Source organism: Miscanthus floridulus, chromosome 15, assembly GCF_019320115.1.
Source record: "Miscanthus floridulus cultivar M001 chromosome 15, ASM1932011v1, whole genome shotgun sequence".
NCBI lineage: Eukaryota > Viridiplantae > Streptophyta > Magnoliopsida > Poales > Poaceae > Miscanthus > Miscanthus floridulus.
The window spans coordinates 1963022-1978927 of record NC_089594.1 but is presented as its reverse complement, the minus strand read 5'-3'; the positions used below and the strand labels follow the sequence as shown (position 1 = coordinate 1978927).

At 46.0% G+C, this 15906-nt stretch overlaps 1 long non-coding RNA gene and 1 pseudogene across 1 annotated transcript; both read left to right on the top strand.

The window, feature by feature from the left end:
- The first annotated feature begins 121 nt into the window (after positions 1-121).
- On the top strand, positions 122-2783 carry LOC136509046 (putative disease resistance protein At3g14460; annotated as a pseudogene).
- Positions 2784-3574: 791 nt separating this feature from the next.
- LOC136508628 (uncharacterized) lies at positions 3575-15454 on the top strand. Its single transcript, XR_010772062.1, has 3 exons — positions 3575-3613; positions 3870-3936; positions 15411-15454. It is a non-coding gene; the product is annotated as an uncharacterized lncRNA (long non-coding RNA).
- The last annotated feature ends 452 nt before the right edge of the window (positions 15455-15906 follow it).

Genomic DNA, 15906 nt, shown 5'->3' with positions numbered 1-15906 from the left:
ATTTGCTGAAGAAGATCTCTTCGATCCCATATGGTAAATGCATTGCTAACATTCAACGTTCATTGGAGGGAGCAGATAAATCAGGTGCAGTCGACATTGTTGCTGACTCGCCATCAGACATCAATCCATCTTCAGGGATTCCTCTGCTCCCATCGTCGTCTCCTCCTCGCGCCCGTCGTCTGCTGCCCGACTCCGGCGTCCTCCCCTCCTTCCGGCAAGCCGACCCATCCCCCATCGAAGCCTATGCCCCGTTCGTTGTATCCCGCAGCAGGCGCGTGCTTGATTCGCTGCATCTGAGCATCACGGCCGCGACTCCGGCGCCTCCCGCCGCCGCAGCACGGGCGCGACGGATGTGAGGTCGCTTCCCCGCCGCCGCCCACGCAGTATGCTGCTGGGGAGCCCTTCGTGTAATTTTCTTATCTGGAGCATCTTATCATGTGGAGGAACTATTGCCCAGATTTTCACAACTTGTCCATCTTCGTTACTTAAGGATCAAGGGTTATGTATTGAATGGAAGAAGTCTATTTGGCAGGATGTCAAGGTTCCATAACTTGTTGGTGCTAGATCTGAAAGAATGCTATATTTTTAGTTATGCAGATATAGAAGACATCTGCGCTTCTACCAGAGGTATGAGCAACCTAGTGAAAATTCGTCATTTTCTTGTGCCAAAAAGTTCTTATCATTATGGAATTTTCGAGATTGGGAAACTTCAATCTATACAAGAGCTAAGGAGGTTTGAGGTCAAAAGAGAAAAACATGGTTTTGAATGGAACCAATTAGTGCAATTGGTACAGCTCCAAGGGTCATTGAAGCTTCAAAACCTTGAAAAGGCTGGTGGTAGAACAGAATTGGAAGAATTGAAATTACTCCAGTTCAACAACTTAAATCGCTTAATATTAAGTTGGGATAAAAACTAGCCTAATAGGGATCCAAAAATAGAACAAGATGTTCTGGAATGCTCTAAACCATACAGTAATCTTCGAGAGGTGTGCATTAAAGGACATGGAGGTTACACATACCCTACTTGGCTATGTACAGATCACTTTGTTAAGAATTTGGAATGCCTTTGTCTCAAAGGTGTTGCATGGAATAGTCTTCCACCTCTGCTAGGAGAGTTCCTAATGGTTGGCGATGAGCGCCCATGCGTCGCAGGCCAAATCTTTCACAATCTGAAAAGGCTAGAACTTGTCAACATAGCAACTCTCAAAAAATGGAGTGTAGATAGCCCTTTCTCTAAGCTAGAGGTACTCACTGTTGAGGATTGTTCTGAACTTACAGAGCTGCCATTTCCGCACATGTTTCCCATCCTACAGCAGATCTGTATTTCAGACTGTATGAAACTAGTTTCAGTGCCACCAATTCCTTGGAGTCATTCTCTGTCCAAAGCTAGACTGTGGAGAGTGGGTGCGGCTATTCAGAACATAGATTACATGAAAAATGAACAGAAAATGAGTGTATGGTTCAAAAAGGGTGCTCTTGATAGTGAACTCTGGAATGTATTGGTCTTCAGTAATCTGAGTGAAATAAAGGAGTTCCATATCGGTGGATGCCCATATGTGCCTCTACATCACCTGCAACTGCTAAATTCTATGAAGATCCTAAAGATAAGTCACTGTAGTAGTGTCCCGCGGCCGGCTGAAGGTGAGAATGATGGCCGATTCGAGTTTCCAGTTGAACAGCTTGGGATATCTAATTGGGGTGCCACTGGGAAGGAGTTGGCACAGCTGATCTCTTATTTCCCTAACCTCTCAACATTGGAACTACGGAGGTGTGATAACAAGCAGGCAGAAGGAACAGAGGAAATACAAGCTGCAGCAGGAGGACAGCTTCCCTTGCCACTCCAATTAAAGGAGTTGCTCCAAAATCAGAGCTCCCTTAGATCACTGGTTATAATTATAAGAGATTGCCCCATGCTTCTATCCTCCAGTTCGCTCCCCTCTTTTTACTGCCCTTTTCCGACCTCCCTGCAGTCCTTCATTCTTCATGGTATGAAGGATGGCATGCTTACCCTGGCTCCTCTCACAAATCTGACCGAATTGGTCCTAGATGATTGTGGGGGTGTAAGATCTGAGGACCTATGGCATCTCCTCGCCCAGGGTCGTCTCAAGGAATTATATATCTGGTGAGCACTCAACTTACTTGATGTCCCAGAGCCTTCACGGATGTGTGGACAAGATCTTCCCCAACAAAGCTCCAGGCTGCAGGTGCTCGAAACGGATGGGGAAGCAGGAACTGTTGCTGTGCCCATCGGTGGCCACTTCACAGAGCTATGTTTTGGTGAGAACAACATGGAGCACTTCACAAAGGAGCAACCAGAGGCCCTGCAGATGCTCACCTCCCTCCAGGTTCTTCGAATTCAGGGCTGCTATAGGCTGCAGTCCCTGCCAGAAGGGTTAAGTGGGCTTCCCAACATCAAGAGATTAGAGATCGTGACCTGTGGCTCCATCCGGTCGCTACCCAAGGGCCGCCTTCCGAGTTCACTGGTGGAATTATATATCCTGAGCTGTAATGCCATCCGGTCGCTGCCCAAGGGCACCCTCCCAAGTTCGCTGACAGAACTACAGATAAGTGATTGCAGTGCCTTCCGGTCGCTACCAGAGGAAAGGCTTCCAACTTCACTGAAGATATTATCGATCCGTGGCTGTCCTGCTATCAGGTCGCTGCATGAGGGCAACCTCCCGAGTTCGCTTCAAATGTTAGATGTCAGATATAGCAACGAGAAGCTACAGAGGCAGTGCCGGAAGCTGCAAGGAACAATACCGATAGTTAAGATCGAAGACTAATCCAAGGTAACAAACACTTCATTTTTTATGCAGTATTCGCCAGAGAGTTCCACCTAAGGATCACCCATGTTCGTTGCTGAATGTGAAGTAGCTCAGATTTTTTGGTGGCCATTTTACCTTGTGATTATCTGATCAATCGCATTTTACCTTGTCACATTGCACTGTATGCAAGGAGCAACACTGCAGCAGTATTTAGGAACCCTCCCTCTGCCAGTTTCCTCTAATTTAGCTTCTTCAATCCTTCCAATCATTAGAATTTGTGCTGGAATTTTGGTGTTAAATCTTTCCTCCACTAATTTCTTAACTTAGCATACATTATTCAAATAAAAGATACTACGATTGAGTTTTTTTATTCCATCTTGGTTTCAGTCCTAGACAACATGTAACCTGGATATCAAACATTTTTTTGTCAGGTTGTGATGGGTGGAGGTGGACCATTTTCAGTAGATATGTAGCAAATTATTCGTGACAGGGTATTCTTGACGCAATCTCCCGTGATAACTGCATGTGATCCTGGAGTCAAGAGCTTTACAAAATGCATAGATCCGGATAAATGGAAAGCCGTATCAACGCTGTTACATCAACATCAAGATTTCAATTTTCAAATGATGTACCATTGGTGAGTTAGATCGGGAACGTCACCTACTACTTCATCCGAATTTGATAGGCTCCTATCTGTTTTTCAAATCTTCTAACTGATCAGCGCAAACTATCCTTTCCAGTCTGTTGAATTGCATGACGTGAACCTCCAGCTGCTGGGAGGTCATCGGCGTCAGAACGCCATCACAGCTGCTTGCAGTCTTGCACAGCTCTCTGTCTCCGTAGTCAAGGTAACAAACTTCCGAGCTAATTTGCTGACAGTCCATCCATCCTGTTTCATTGAAGCGATATTTGTCCACTGTTAATTTTGTTTCATTACTTGAAGCTCGATTATGAACGGGGCTAAAATATTAGAAGGCTGAACATTTGACTCTCTCAACTCTCTCTCTCTCTCTCTCTCTCTGGTTCTTAATTCATTTGTCTGTTTTTTGTTTATCACAGCATTCATTGATGTTTTTTTTTTCTCCTATTGCATGGATTTGTAAGTTAAGGATGGGATGTCTCTGACGCTGGGAGGAACCAGTTTTGTTGGCCCACAGGATCACCGGCTCAGGTGAGTGAACCACTCACCAGTCTTGCCGAACACCCGCTAGTGTTGCCGAGCACCCACTAGCCGTGCCGACCACGAACAAGCGTTGTCCGTCCCCACACACTATGGCTAGAGCTAGAAGAAGAAGAAGGGACAACAGAGCATACACACAGTACAAGACAACAGCGTTGGCCGAAGCCCTGTCTGGGAGATAGCAAATCTGAACTATCTTTACTGAGTTGCCGTGTATGTCTATTTATACAACTCTATCCATCTAGTTCTAGTACAGCGCACATGCTGTAACAGTAACTAGATAACACAGCAGGGCTGACTCTGCGCCGGCCACTGCATGTGCCTACAGTGATGCAGGTGAGCCGGGCGACGCCTGCACCTGCAGTGCTACAGTATCATAGCAGGGGGCCTTTCGGCGCTGCCTTTCCTTGTTGTGTTCATACAAGGTAGCAGTAGATTATCTAACAATCTTCTCCTAATCTTACTGCTAACCCTTGTACCCCCTCCATGCCGATCATCTCCTTCAGCTCCGTGAGTCGAAGTCGTCCGAGCGGCTTGGTGAGGACGTCCACGAGTTGCCGACCAGTTTCGACGAACTCGATGACGATTTGCCCTCCATCGACACAGTCCCTGAGGAAGTGGAACTTCACGTCGATATATTTACTCCGGTCGTGTAGAACCGGATTCTTCGCGAGGGCGATGGCGGGCTGGTTGTCCACCATCAGTGCTAGTGGGTGAGCTTCCACGCCGGTTAGCTCGCCCAGCAGCCGACGTAGGCACACAACTTGGCACGCCGCTGTGGTCACCGCTACGTACTCTGCCTCGCACGTAGATAGCGCTACCACCTTCTGTTTCAGCGACAGCCATGAAATTGGGGTCGACCCGAGGAAGACGAGCACGCCAGAGGTGCTCTGTCGTCCGTCAATGTCCCCCGTCATGTCTGCATCACTGAACACAGTGAGCTGCAGCCTACTCCCGCCAGTCTTTGGGAAGATGATCCCATGATCCACCGTCCCCTTGACATAGCGCAGTAGCCGCTTCACCGCAGCCCAGTGATCCTCTCTAGGATTCTCCATGAAGTGACTGACGTAGCCCACGACGAACGCAATGTCCGGTCTCGTGTGGACAAGGTAGCGCAGACCGCTGATGATGCTCCGGTAGAGTGTCGCATCCACCTTCGCCACGGTGCTGGCCTTCGTCAGCTTCAGCCGCTCCTCCATCGGAGTCATGCATAGCTTGCACTCCGCCATGTCGCTCCTCTCCAACAGCTTGGAGGCATACGCGCTCTGACCGAGCGTGAGTTCCTCCTTCCCCTGTCTCACCTCGATGCCGAGGTAGTAGGAGAGTGCGCCGAGATCGCTCATTCAAAAATGAGCCGCCATCTCACGCTTGAAGCTGTTGATGTCCTCCGTGCGCGCGCCGGTGACGATCAAGTCGTCCACATATACGCCGACGACGAGCTCCTCCTTCCCCCGTGCTCGGACTTCTCTAGTCCCAAGCCGCCTTCTCGTCGAACATGACGTCGCGTGAGACAAGCACCTTGTCTCCGCGTGGGTCGTAGAGCCGGTACGCCTTGGTACCCTCCGCGTAGCCTAGGAACACCATCGGTGTGCTCCTATCCTCCAGCTTTGTGAGGTTCGGCTTCGTCTTCCTGACGTGGCCGATGCAGCTGAATGTCCGGAGGAAGGACACGCTCGGCTTGCTCCCATACCAAGCTTCGAACGGCATCTTGCCCGTTAGGGCCTTGGTCGGAGCGCGGTTGAGGATGAACACCGCCGTGGTCACCGCCTCCCCCTAGAACCTTGCCGGCATGCCTTTGGCCTTCATCATGGATTGGGACATACCGACCACCATCTGGTTCCATCGCTCCACCACGCCATTCTGTTGTGGTGAGTACGCAGCGAACTCCACCGAAGTGAATTCGCCGTCGCGATCAGTCCTCAGCACACGGAGCTTCTTGCCGCTCTCGGTCTCCGCACGCGTCTTGAACTTGATCACCGCCGCCGCTTTGTCCTTGCTCGTCAGGAGTTGCAGCCACATGTAGTGACTGCAATCGTCCATGAGCAGGAGGAAGTACCACCGACCACCGTTTGTAGCAGGCGTGATCGGCCCGCAGAGGTCATCGTGGACGAGCTCGAGAGCGTCCTTCCCGCGATACTTGGCCGCCTTTGGGAATGGTAGCCTCCTCTGCTTCTTGGCCAGGCAGCTGTCATACAGCTCGCCTCCGTGCTTGATGTGGGGTAGCCCCCAAACTATCTTCTCCAGTCGACCAAGCGCGTCGAAGCTGAGATGTCCGAACTGGGCATGCCACATCCACGGTTCCTCGGAGTGCCTTGCCGCCAGGCACACCGACTGCTCTACCTTCAGGTCGAGCAGGTACAATCGGTTCTGGGACCTCTTCACCTTGGCAAGAAGTCGCTGCTCCCGGTCCCTGATCCTAAGGACTCCGTCCTTGATCAGTACCTCACTACCACGCTCATCCAGTTGACTAATGCTGGAACACAGCTGCGTGATGTAATATACATCTGTTAGCGCGCAGTGCTCCCCGTTCTGGCACCTGAAGATGATGGTACCGTGCCCTTGGATAGCCACCCTTGAGCCGTCACCAAACTTCACTATACCGGTAACATCGTCGTCGAGCTTGGAGAAGGATTCCTTGGAGCCCATCATGTGGTTGCTGGCACCTGAGTCCAGATACCACCGCTGCTCCTGGTCAGCACCCACACGTTCAAGGTGAACTTGGGCGCGTGGTTCATCGAGGTTGACGGTCTTCAGGGCCCTCCTAGGTCCTTCCACCGTTGTCGCCTCTTCCCTCTCCTCGGCCTCGTCGTCGTGCAGAGCACAGAACGTCGCTATTAGGATAGTGGCCTCATCCTTATCATCGGCTTGCGCCAGATGAGCTTCAGCCTTCTTCTCCTGCTTGCGATTTGGGCACTCCTGTGCCCAATGGCCCATCTTCCCGCAACATCGACACGCGTTGGGGTCGACCTACTTCTTCTTCTCCGAAGAAGCCCTGCTGCGGCGCTTGCCATCGCCACCGCGGCTTGAGGAGGCTACCTTCCCGGAGTTCCACCGAGCAGCCCACTCCTCTTCCGTCAGCAGGTGTTTCCCGCTGTCCTTCATTGCTGTCGCCTGCTCCAGGCGCTCGTCCACTGCCCGCAGACGGCCTGTCACATCCTCAATGGTGAGGGTGGACAAGTCCAGCATCGTCTCTATGGAGAGAGCGATCTGGATGTACTTTGCCGGCACAGAGTGGAGGTACTTGGAGACCATCTCCTCTTCGTCGATGGTGACGCCGTGGCTCTTCAGCTTGCTGATGAGCGTCTGCAGGCGGAGGGAGAAGTCCTCCACCGTTTCACCATCCTTGAACTTTAGGTTGGCGTACTCCTGCTTCAGAAGCTGGGCCGTCGCCTTCTTTGCATGGTCGGAACCGACGCGCATCGCCGCAATAGCATCCCACACCTCCTTAGCTGAGCTCTTCGCCCCAATGGCTCCCTGTACTCCGCCGGTACAACTGCGATGATAGCTTCCAACGCTGACATGTCATCTTCCTCATTGTCGGTGCCCTTGTCTATAGCATTCCAGAGCCATCGGGCTCTGAGCTTGACCTTCATGGTCACCGACCACTCTCCATAGTTGGTGCAAGTCAGCGTCGGCCAACTGGTGCCGCTGACCTCCCGCACCGTGTGAACAACGATCTCCGGTCATGGCTGGGCAGCCACAGTAGTACCACTGCTGTCGCCCATCTCCGAACTGCCCATCATCGCCAGCGGTTAGTCTAGCGACGACGCTTGTTGGGCTTTGATACCACTTGTTGGCCTACAGGATCACCGACTCGGGTGAGTGAACCACTTACCAGTCTTGTTGAGCACCCACTAGCTGTGCCGACCACGAACAAGCGTTGTCCATCCCCACACACTATGGCTAGAGATAGAAGAAGGGAGAACAGATCATACACATAGTACAAGACAACAGCGTTGGCCGAAGCCCTGTCTGGGAGATGGCAAATCTGAACTCTCTTTACTGAATTGCTGTGTATGTCTATTTATACAACTCTATCCATCTAGTTCTAGTACAGCGGACATGCTATAACAGTAACTAGATAACACAGCAGGGCTGACTCTGCGTCGGCCACTGCATGTGACTACAGTGCTGTAGGTGAGCCGTGTGGCGCCTACACCTGAGGGTGTGCAAGCAGTATAGCAGTATAGCAGCAGTTGGAGGGTGCTCTAGAATGGATTGAACTGGTCGAGAGACATGCAGAGCATCCAACACAGCTTCAAGCAGACAAAGACGAACATATGTAAGTTTGTCTTAGACAAATGCATGCTTGAAGGGGGCACGTTCTTCCATGAGAACAGCCCGCTAGCGATTTTACCGGAATATGAGAGGCTGAGGAAATGGCCCACGATGATGCGTCCGCAGGATTACACCTTAGCGCATGTATAATGACTTTAATATGTAAATGTAATGAATTAACGATGAAAAGAACGACGAAATGAATGTATATATATGTATATTATCTCATGTGTAATGCATGCATACTTTTTAAGTTTAATCTATGAAATATGGATGTGATTTGGATTTGGATTTGAATTTATATGCATGCTGTATTTTATTTGAATTTATATGCCTGCTGTATTTTTTTAATTCAGGAAATAATTTACCGAGGCGGGCAAATAATAAAGCCCGCCACGGCTAATACACATAACCGCGGCGGGCCACAAAATGTGTCCGCCGCGGTAAAATAATTTACCGCGGCGGGCGGTGTAACGTGCCTGCCGTGGTAAAAGTATATTTACCACGGCGGGCACGTTACACCGCCCGCCGCGGTAAATCGGTTAACCGCGGCGGGCAAAGCCGCCCGCCGCGGTTAAGCCACGATTTACCATGGCCTCTAGGCCGCGGCGGACGGCTTTGCCCGCCACGGGAAACCCAAATCGCCCGCCTCCACTAAAGTTTGTGTAGTAGTGGGTTTAGAAGTGACAATGGTAGTGAGTTCAAGAACACAAGAATTGATGAATTGTGTGATGAATTTGGAATTAGACATCAATTCTCGGCCAAGTACACTCCACAATCAAATGGCCTTGTTGAGAGAAAGAATAGAACACTCATTGATATGGCAAGGTCTATGCTTAGTGAGTATAATGTGAGTCAATCCTTTTGGGCCGAAGCAATCAACATGGCTTGCTATTATGACAACCACTTATATTGTCACCCATTGAAAGAGAAGACACCTTATGAGCTCTTAAATGGTAGAAAGCACAACATTGCATATTTTTGGGTCTTTGGTTGCAAATGCTATATCTTAAGAAAAGGCACTAGATTGAGCAAGTTTAACAAGAAGTATGATGAATAATTCTTGCTTGGTTACTCAACCACTAGCAAATCATATAGAGTTTGGAATTTGGCAAATGGTACTCTTGAAGAAGTTCATGATGTTGAATTTGATGAAACCAAGGGTTCCCAAGATGAGAATGAGAACTTGGAAGATGTTAGAGGCATTCAACTTTCAAATGCCATGAAAAACATGGATGTTGGTGAATTGAGGCCTAGGCAAGTGATTGATGAAGAAGATAATCAAGTACAAGTGCTCTCTAACTCAAATGTGCAAGATGATACACATCAAGCAAGTACAAGTGGCTCTCATGACAATGAACAAGATCAAGTGGGTAGCTCTTCATCTCAACCTAATGATCAAGCAAGTGCAAGCAATGTTCCTATTCTCCAACCAACTCATATTACAAGAGATCATCCTTTGGACACTATAATTGGAGATATTTTCTAGAGGTGTACAAACAAGATCAAGATTGGCTTCATTTTATGAGCATTTCTCATTTGTGTCATCCATAAAGCCAAACAAGATAGAAGAAGCATTGATGTATGTTGATTGGGTGAATGCAATGCATGAAGAATTGAACAACTTCATAAGAAATCAAGTATGAGAATTAGTTGAGAGGCCTAAGGGACACAATGTGATTGGAACCAAATGGGTCTATAGAAACAAGCAAGATCAAGATTGGATAGTAGTGAGGAACAAAGCAAGATTGGTAGCATAAGGTTACACACAAGTTGAAGGTCTTGACTTTGGAGAAACATATGCCCCAGTTGCTAGATTGGAAGCAATTAGAATCTTGCTAGCCTATGCTTGTGCCCACAACATCAAGCTCTATCAAATGGATGTCAAGAGTGCATTTCTCAATGGCTACATCAATGAAGTGGTTTATGTTCAGTAACCTCCCGATTTTAAAGATGACAAGAAGCCCAACCATATGTACAAGTTGAAGAAGGCATTGTATGACTTGAAGCAAGCACCTAAAGCATGGTATGAGAGGTTGAGGGACTTCCTACTCTCAAAGGGGTTCATTATGGGCAAGGTTGACACCACTCTTTTCACCAAGAAGTTGGAAAGGACTTGTTTGTGTTGCAAATCTATGTTGATGACATTATCTTTGGATCAACCAATCAAGATTTTTGTGAAGAGTTTGGGAAGATGATGGCTAATGAATTTGAGATGTCCATGATTGGAGAGTTAAGTTACTTCCTTGGTCTTCAAATCAAGCAATTGAAGCATGGTATATTTGTAAGTCAAGGCAAGTACATAAAAGACATACTCAAGAAGTTTGGCATGAATGAAGCAAAGAACATTAGTACACCAATGGGAACAAATGGGAATTTGAATAGTGATGCAAGTGGCAACATTGTGGATTAAAAGTTGTATCGCTCTATGATTGGAAGCCTACTCCATGTGACCGCATCAAGGCCAGATGTCATGTTTGGTGTGTGCATGTGTGCAAGATTTCAAGCCTCACCAAGAGAGTCATTTGAAGGCTACAAAGGGAATATTGAGGTACTTGAAGCATACACAAAATGTTGGTTTGTGGTATCCCAAAGGAGCAAAGTTTGAGTTAGTTAGATATTCAGACTCTGATTATGCAAGATACAACTTTGAAAGGAAAAGCACCTTGGGCACTTGTCAATTGTTGAGAAGATCACTTGTTTCATAGTCATCAAAGAAGCAAAATAGTGTTGCATTATCAACCGCTGAAGCCGAATACATATCCGCCGGTAGTTGTTGTGCACAATTTTTTTGGATGAAGGCCACCTTGAATGACTTTGGAATCAAGTTCAAGGAAGTGCCATTGCTATGTGATAATGAGAGTGCTATTAAGCTAGCCAACAATCTAGTTCAACATGCAAGAACAAAGCACATTGATGTCCGCCACCATTTCATAAGGGATCATCAACAAAAAGGGGGAATATCAATTGAGAGTGTAGGCATCGAAGATCAACTTGCCGACATATTCACCAAGCCATTGGATGAGAAAAGGTTTTGCAAGCTAAGGAATGAGTTGAACATATTGGATTTCTCAAATATGTGTTGATGCACCCCCACTTATATAACATGACTCTCCTTCGAGCAATCCAAGGTAAAAGTTAATTGGCACGCATACATTCTTTGCTAAGGACTTATTTAGTGCATCTAGTCATTCCTCACATTTAATAGGCTCATTCATGAAAATCGAATGAATTTGATGTTTGTATGGTACCACTATTGCTTCTATGCTTGACTTGATCTAGTGGTAGCATATGACATGTTTGTGGGCTTGTGAATCTAGTGTTTGATCTAGAAAATGAGCTATAAGTATTTAACTCAACATGGTACAAGATAACCCTTGAAATAAGGTGTGAAAGAAGCTTGTCCTTGGATCAAACCGAGTTAAATATCTTTTGCAAGTGATCTAGATTGAACCAAATTTGGGAAAATGATCCTCACCCCATTGATTGACTTTGATAATCTTAATCTATCTAAAATTGAACCTTTATGGTCATTGATGACAAAGGGGGAGAATAATGCACAAAGATAGTGAAAAGATGACAAAGGGGGAGAAATATGACAAAATAAGGGGATCAATTAAAATTTGAGCACACAAGTAGGGGGAGCAAGCTCATAAACTTGGTTGATGCATTTGAATGTGCATTTCATATGTTTGCTTGCATAGCACAAGTTTTAAATTAAAATTCCATGCTTGTGTGGTGTATGCTAGTTGTAGGTTTGGACGATGAAATGAAAAACTAGCATGCATAGGATGATAGTTAGATATGCCTTATTTTGGTTTCACAAGTTGTACTAGAGCCTTGCGTATAATGTTGATCTCATGAGGTATCTAGTTCTTGTCTTTGCAAGTAATTACAAGTGGTATCTAACTAACAGTGATGCTAAGTATGGTATATTTGGTGCACTCCGATTGGTATCATGCTTCAAATGTCCATCTCTTATACCTTAGCATCATTTGGTAGACATTACTCTCCCATAACTCCAATTCATGCATATGTGCAAGCTTTCAATCCAAACTCTTAGCACATATGTAGGGGGAGCAAATGCTACCAATGGGGGTTCATGAAGAAACTTGTCCAAATCCTTTACACATGGTAAAAATGCTTGGACAAGCAACATGGATTCAAATTTGAATTTATTTCATATCTTTGTGAAGGTTGTCATGAATTACCAAAAAGGGGGTGATTGAAAGCCATAGTTTGGTTTTGGCTAATTGATGAAACATATTTGGACTAATCCTTGCATCTAAGTGTGGACTAGATAGGATGGTCCAACCCAAGTGAAGGAGCTAGGTGGCACTCATGGATGGAGATGGCCACAAGAAATGAAGATCATGGTGATGGTGTGAACACATGTGATGATCAAGCTCCGAGATTTGGAAAAGAAGAAAGAGAAAAATAAAATGGGCTCAAGACAAAGGTATAATTATATGGCCATTTTGTTTCCAGTGATCAAGACACTATACAGAGTGTGATCACATTTAGGATAGATGGTCGTACTATTAAGAGGGGAGCTCTTATCGGACATGTCGATCATCTAGTGCCACTAGGTGTTGGAAAACTTGCATTGCATGTTAGGCCTAGTGCACAATCAGTGAGAAAGTGACTAACCTTTGAAAAATGATTGTGAAAATGCTAACACACTTGCACGTGATGGTGAAACACTTGGAGTGTTAGCACATTTGCAAAGGTGGTGAAGTTGGTGAAGAAATGGAGGCGAAACAGGGCTCGGGCTGCTGCCACGGGGGCACCGCCATGCCCTATCCGGTGCACCGCCACCCCTATGGCGGTGATCGGTAGAGGTGGCCAAGGGCGGGGTGCTCTGGTCGGGGCACCGCTGTGGTAGAACCGCCCAAAATAACACGCTTTCGGAGGCGCTCGTCTTCCACTAGACACTAAGCACCCCAAAAATTAGCTACATCGGACAGTTCCATCGAGGACACCCCACGGTAGAACTCGAATCAATCCATGTTTTACCTCCAGAATCCAATAATGAGTACAAGCTTACAATAATTAGTCATTTTCATACAACAAGAGCTCTTAGAAATTATTTATTACAATACTAAGGTTCATTGTGCGATAATTAAACAGCGGAATGAAAACAAACATCTAGCAGAAATGATACAAGGATCCGTCTATGCCCACTAGAAGAATCCTTCACACAAGAGCTACTCCTCAAGATGCACCTACAACAGGGTAAAATAAACCCTAAGTACACAATGTACTCGCAAGACTTACCCAACTAGTGGGAATAGTTTTCCCGACTCCCAAGGGTATGATAGGCAATATGGGTTTGCTGTTTTCTTTTTATTTGCGAAAAGCCTGACTAGAAGTACGTCCTTAAGATCAAGTTTAATTAGCAGTTGTTTACACCAAAATTTGGGAAGAAGAACGTGGGAACTCGAAGCTTTCAAGATTGTGTCAATCAAGGAATCGATTACATAAGGATCGATATCAGCTGATTCAGATGCGACACTGGAATCGGCTCTCTTCGAATGATGTCAGCAGATAACGACAATGAGCTACGGTTGGCGTCGGGAAATACATATCGGACTCTACAAAAGGGGAAAGATTAGGGTCCAAGTTATCTTAAGTTAGGAATGTTTTCTTTTATACCAAAGATTGTAATGAGTCGTACTTGAGTAGGATTCATGCTTAGGCTCCGGGTATAAATATTGGACCCTAGCTATTGTAAAGGGACATCCAATCAATCAATACAAGTTACTTTTTTTGGCTTTACGCCAACCCTTAGTAGTAGGAGTAGTGTAGATCTCGGTGAGTTCTTCAACAAGCAGGGCTGCATCGGTCTGGCCGATCTCTGACTTGTCTGTAAGTACCGTCATGGCTTATGCTTTGGTTTGTATGGCTGCATCAGTTAAGTTCGACCACCACTGCGAACTCTAGCATAAGCTAGTTATCGACTCTTATCTAGTTCAAGTATGGCTGTATCGGTCCGGCCGACCTCCACTGCTAGAATTGGATTAAGGTCAATTTATCGGCTCTACCTAAGGGTGGCATCCTTCGGGTAGATTCATTAAGTTACCGATCTTGTTGATGTTTCCATTGCCATTAGTTTTAGCAACATCAACCTGCCCGGTTGAGATCGATCTAAATCGGCCTCACACCCTTTTAGTCCTTCGTTTATTTTTGCTATATCATGATAATCTTTATTTCAAATGATGGATCATGTTTTATTGACTGTTCTACTTCGATCTTGATCATGCATAGTACGCATTCGAAGACATGTTTGGATCTTAGATAAAATTCACTGGTTAATGGGATCTAATCTAATGACACCACTACAGCTGCATCGATCCGGTCGAACATCACTAGTAAGACTTTAGATTAGAAGTCATCAAGTAGTGGTTTTGTTCATGATCAAGACATGTACTCTGTTTGTTTGCTATGCCCGCATCGGCTAAATAGCTGTTTGCCTACGCCTTAACGCCTATAGTGTGTTTCCATGATTCTGTTAAATGTGGATAGATCTGTTTACTTTAAAGGTTTGATTTGTTGTCTTTATCATGGCTGCATCGATCCGGTCGAAGCCCACTGTTAGACATAACAGTTTAGGTCTGATGAGTTCATAGATCTGTCCATGTTAAATAGTCGATTGTTTACATGGTGTAATCCCCTTTTACCTGAATTGGCTATTTTAGCTGATTTTGCTTGTGCTTTCACGTATATAGCATGTCTTTCAGAAAGCCTGTCAATGTGTAGACGGTTTTATGGATTCTTTGGTTTTAGTTTGTTATTATCATCATAGCTGCCATCGATCCGGTCGAACCTCACTGTTGATAATAATAGATTAGATTCAGAGCGTTTGTAGATCTATTTGTACTAGACAGTCGATTTGTTCGCATGTTATATCCTTTCTTGTTAGATTCATCGGCTCAATGCTGTATACTGATAATACCCGCCTAGCTGATGATTTCACTTACATCTATGTACATCGTATTTGTCATCATAAAATCAATCGTAACCCATGAGCTTTACAGTATGTAAACAACTAATTTCTTCTCGTATCGGCTATTTAGTCAATTTCACCGTCTGGCTGCTCCCGTAGTGGCACACTTGGAACTGTCTGGGTAAGACCGGCATGTTCCACCCTAAATTACTGATAAACTTTCTCTACTTGTCAATTGTAGGTCAAATTGACTAGCACGCCTCGGGAGGAATTCGCAGGGTCGATGGGTCCTGTGTTGAAGCCAAGCGGATCTCCGAGTTCATCCTAAGTAGATCCTTTCGGCTTGCTATGTACTTGGCGCATCGACACATTTTTGCGCCAACACACATTGTGGCACGCTCGGTGGGACACCACAATCGTCATGGCGACTTACAACAACAATGACATCCTTATAGTGCCTTATGAAGACCTACCTGACGAAGATAAAGATGTTATCAACAAAGCTATAGAAGAGTTTTAGAACAAGTTGAAGGGGACCATGACGCCTAAGAGGGGGGGTTGAATTAGGCAACTTAAAATTCCTACTCTAAACTATGACCTATTTTTCTAACCCTAGCAAAACCTATGCAAAAGATAAACTATCTAAATGTGCAACTATGGTTTTGCTAGTGTATTGCTATCACTACCGCAAAAGAAGTAATGTAATCAATGTAAATGCAGAAGCTAAAGAGCAAGGT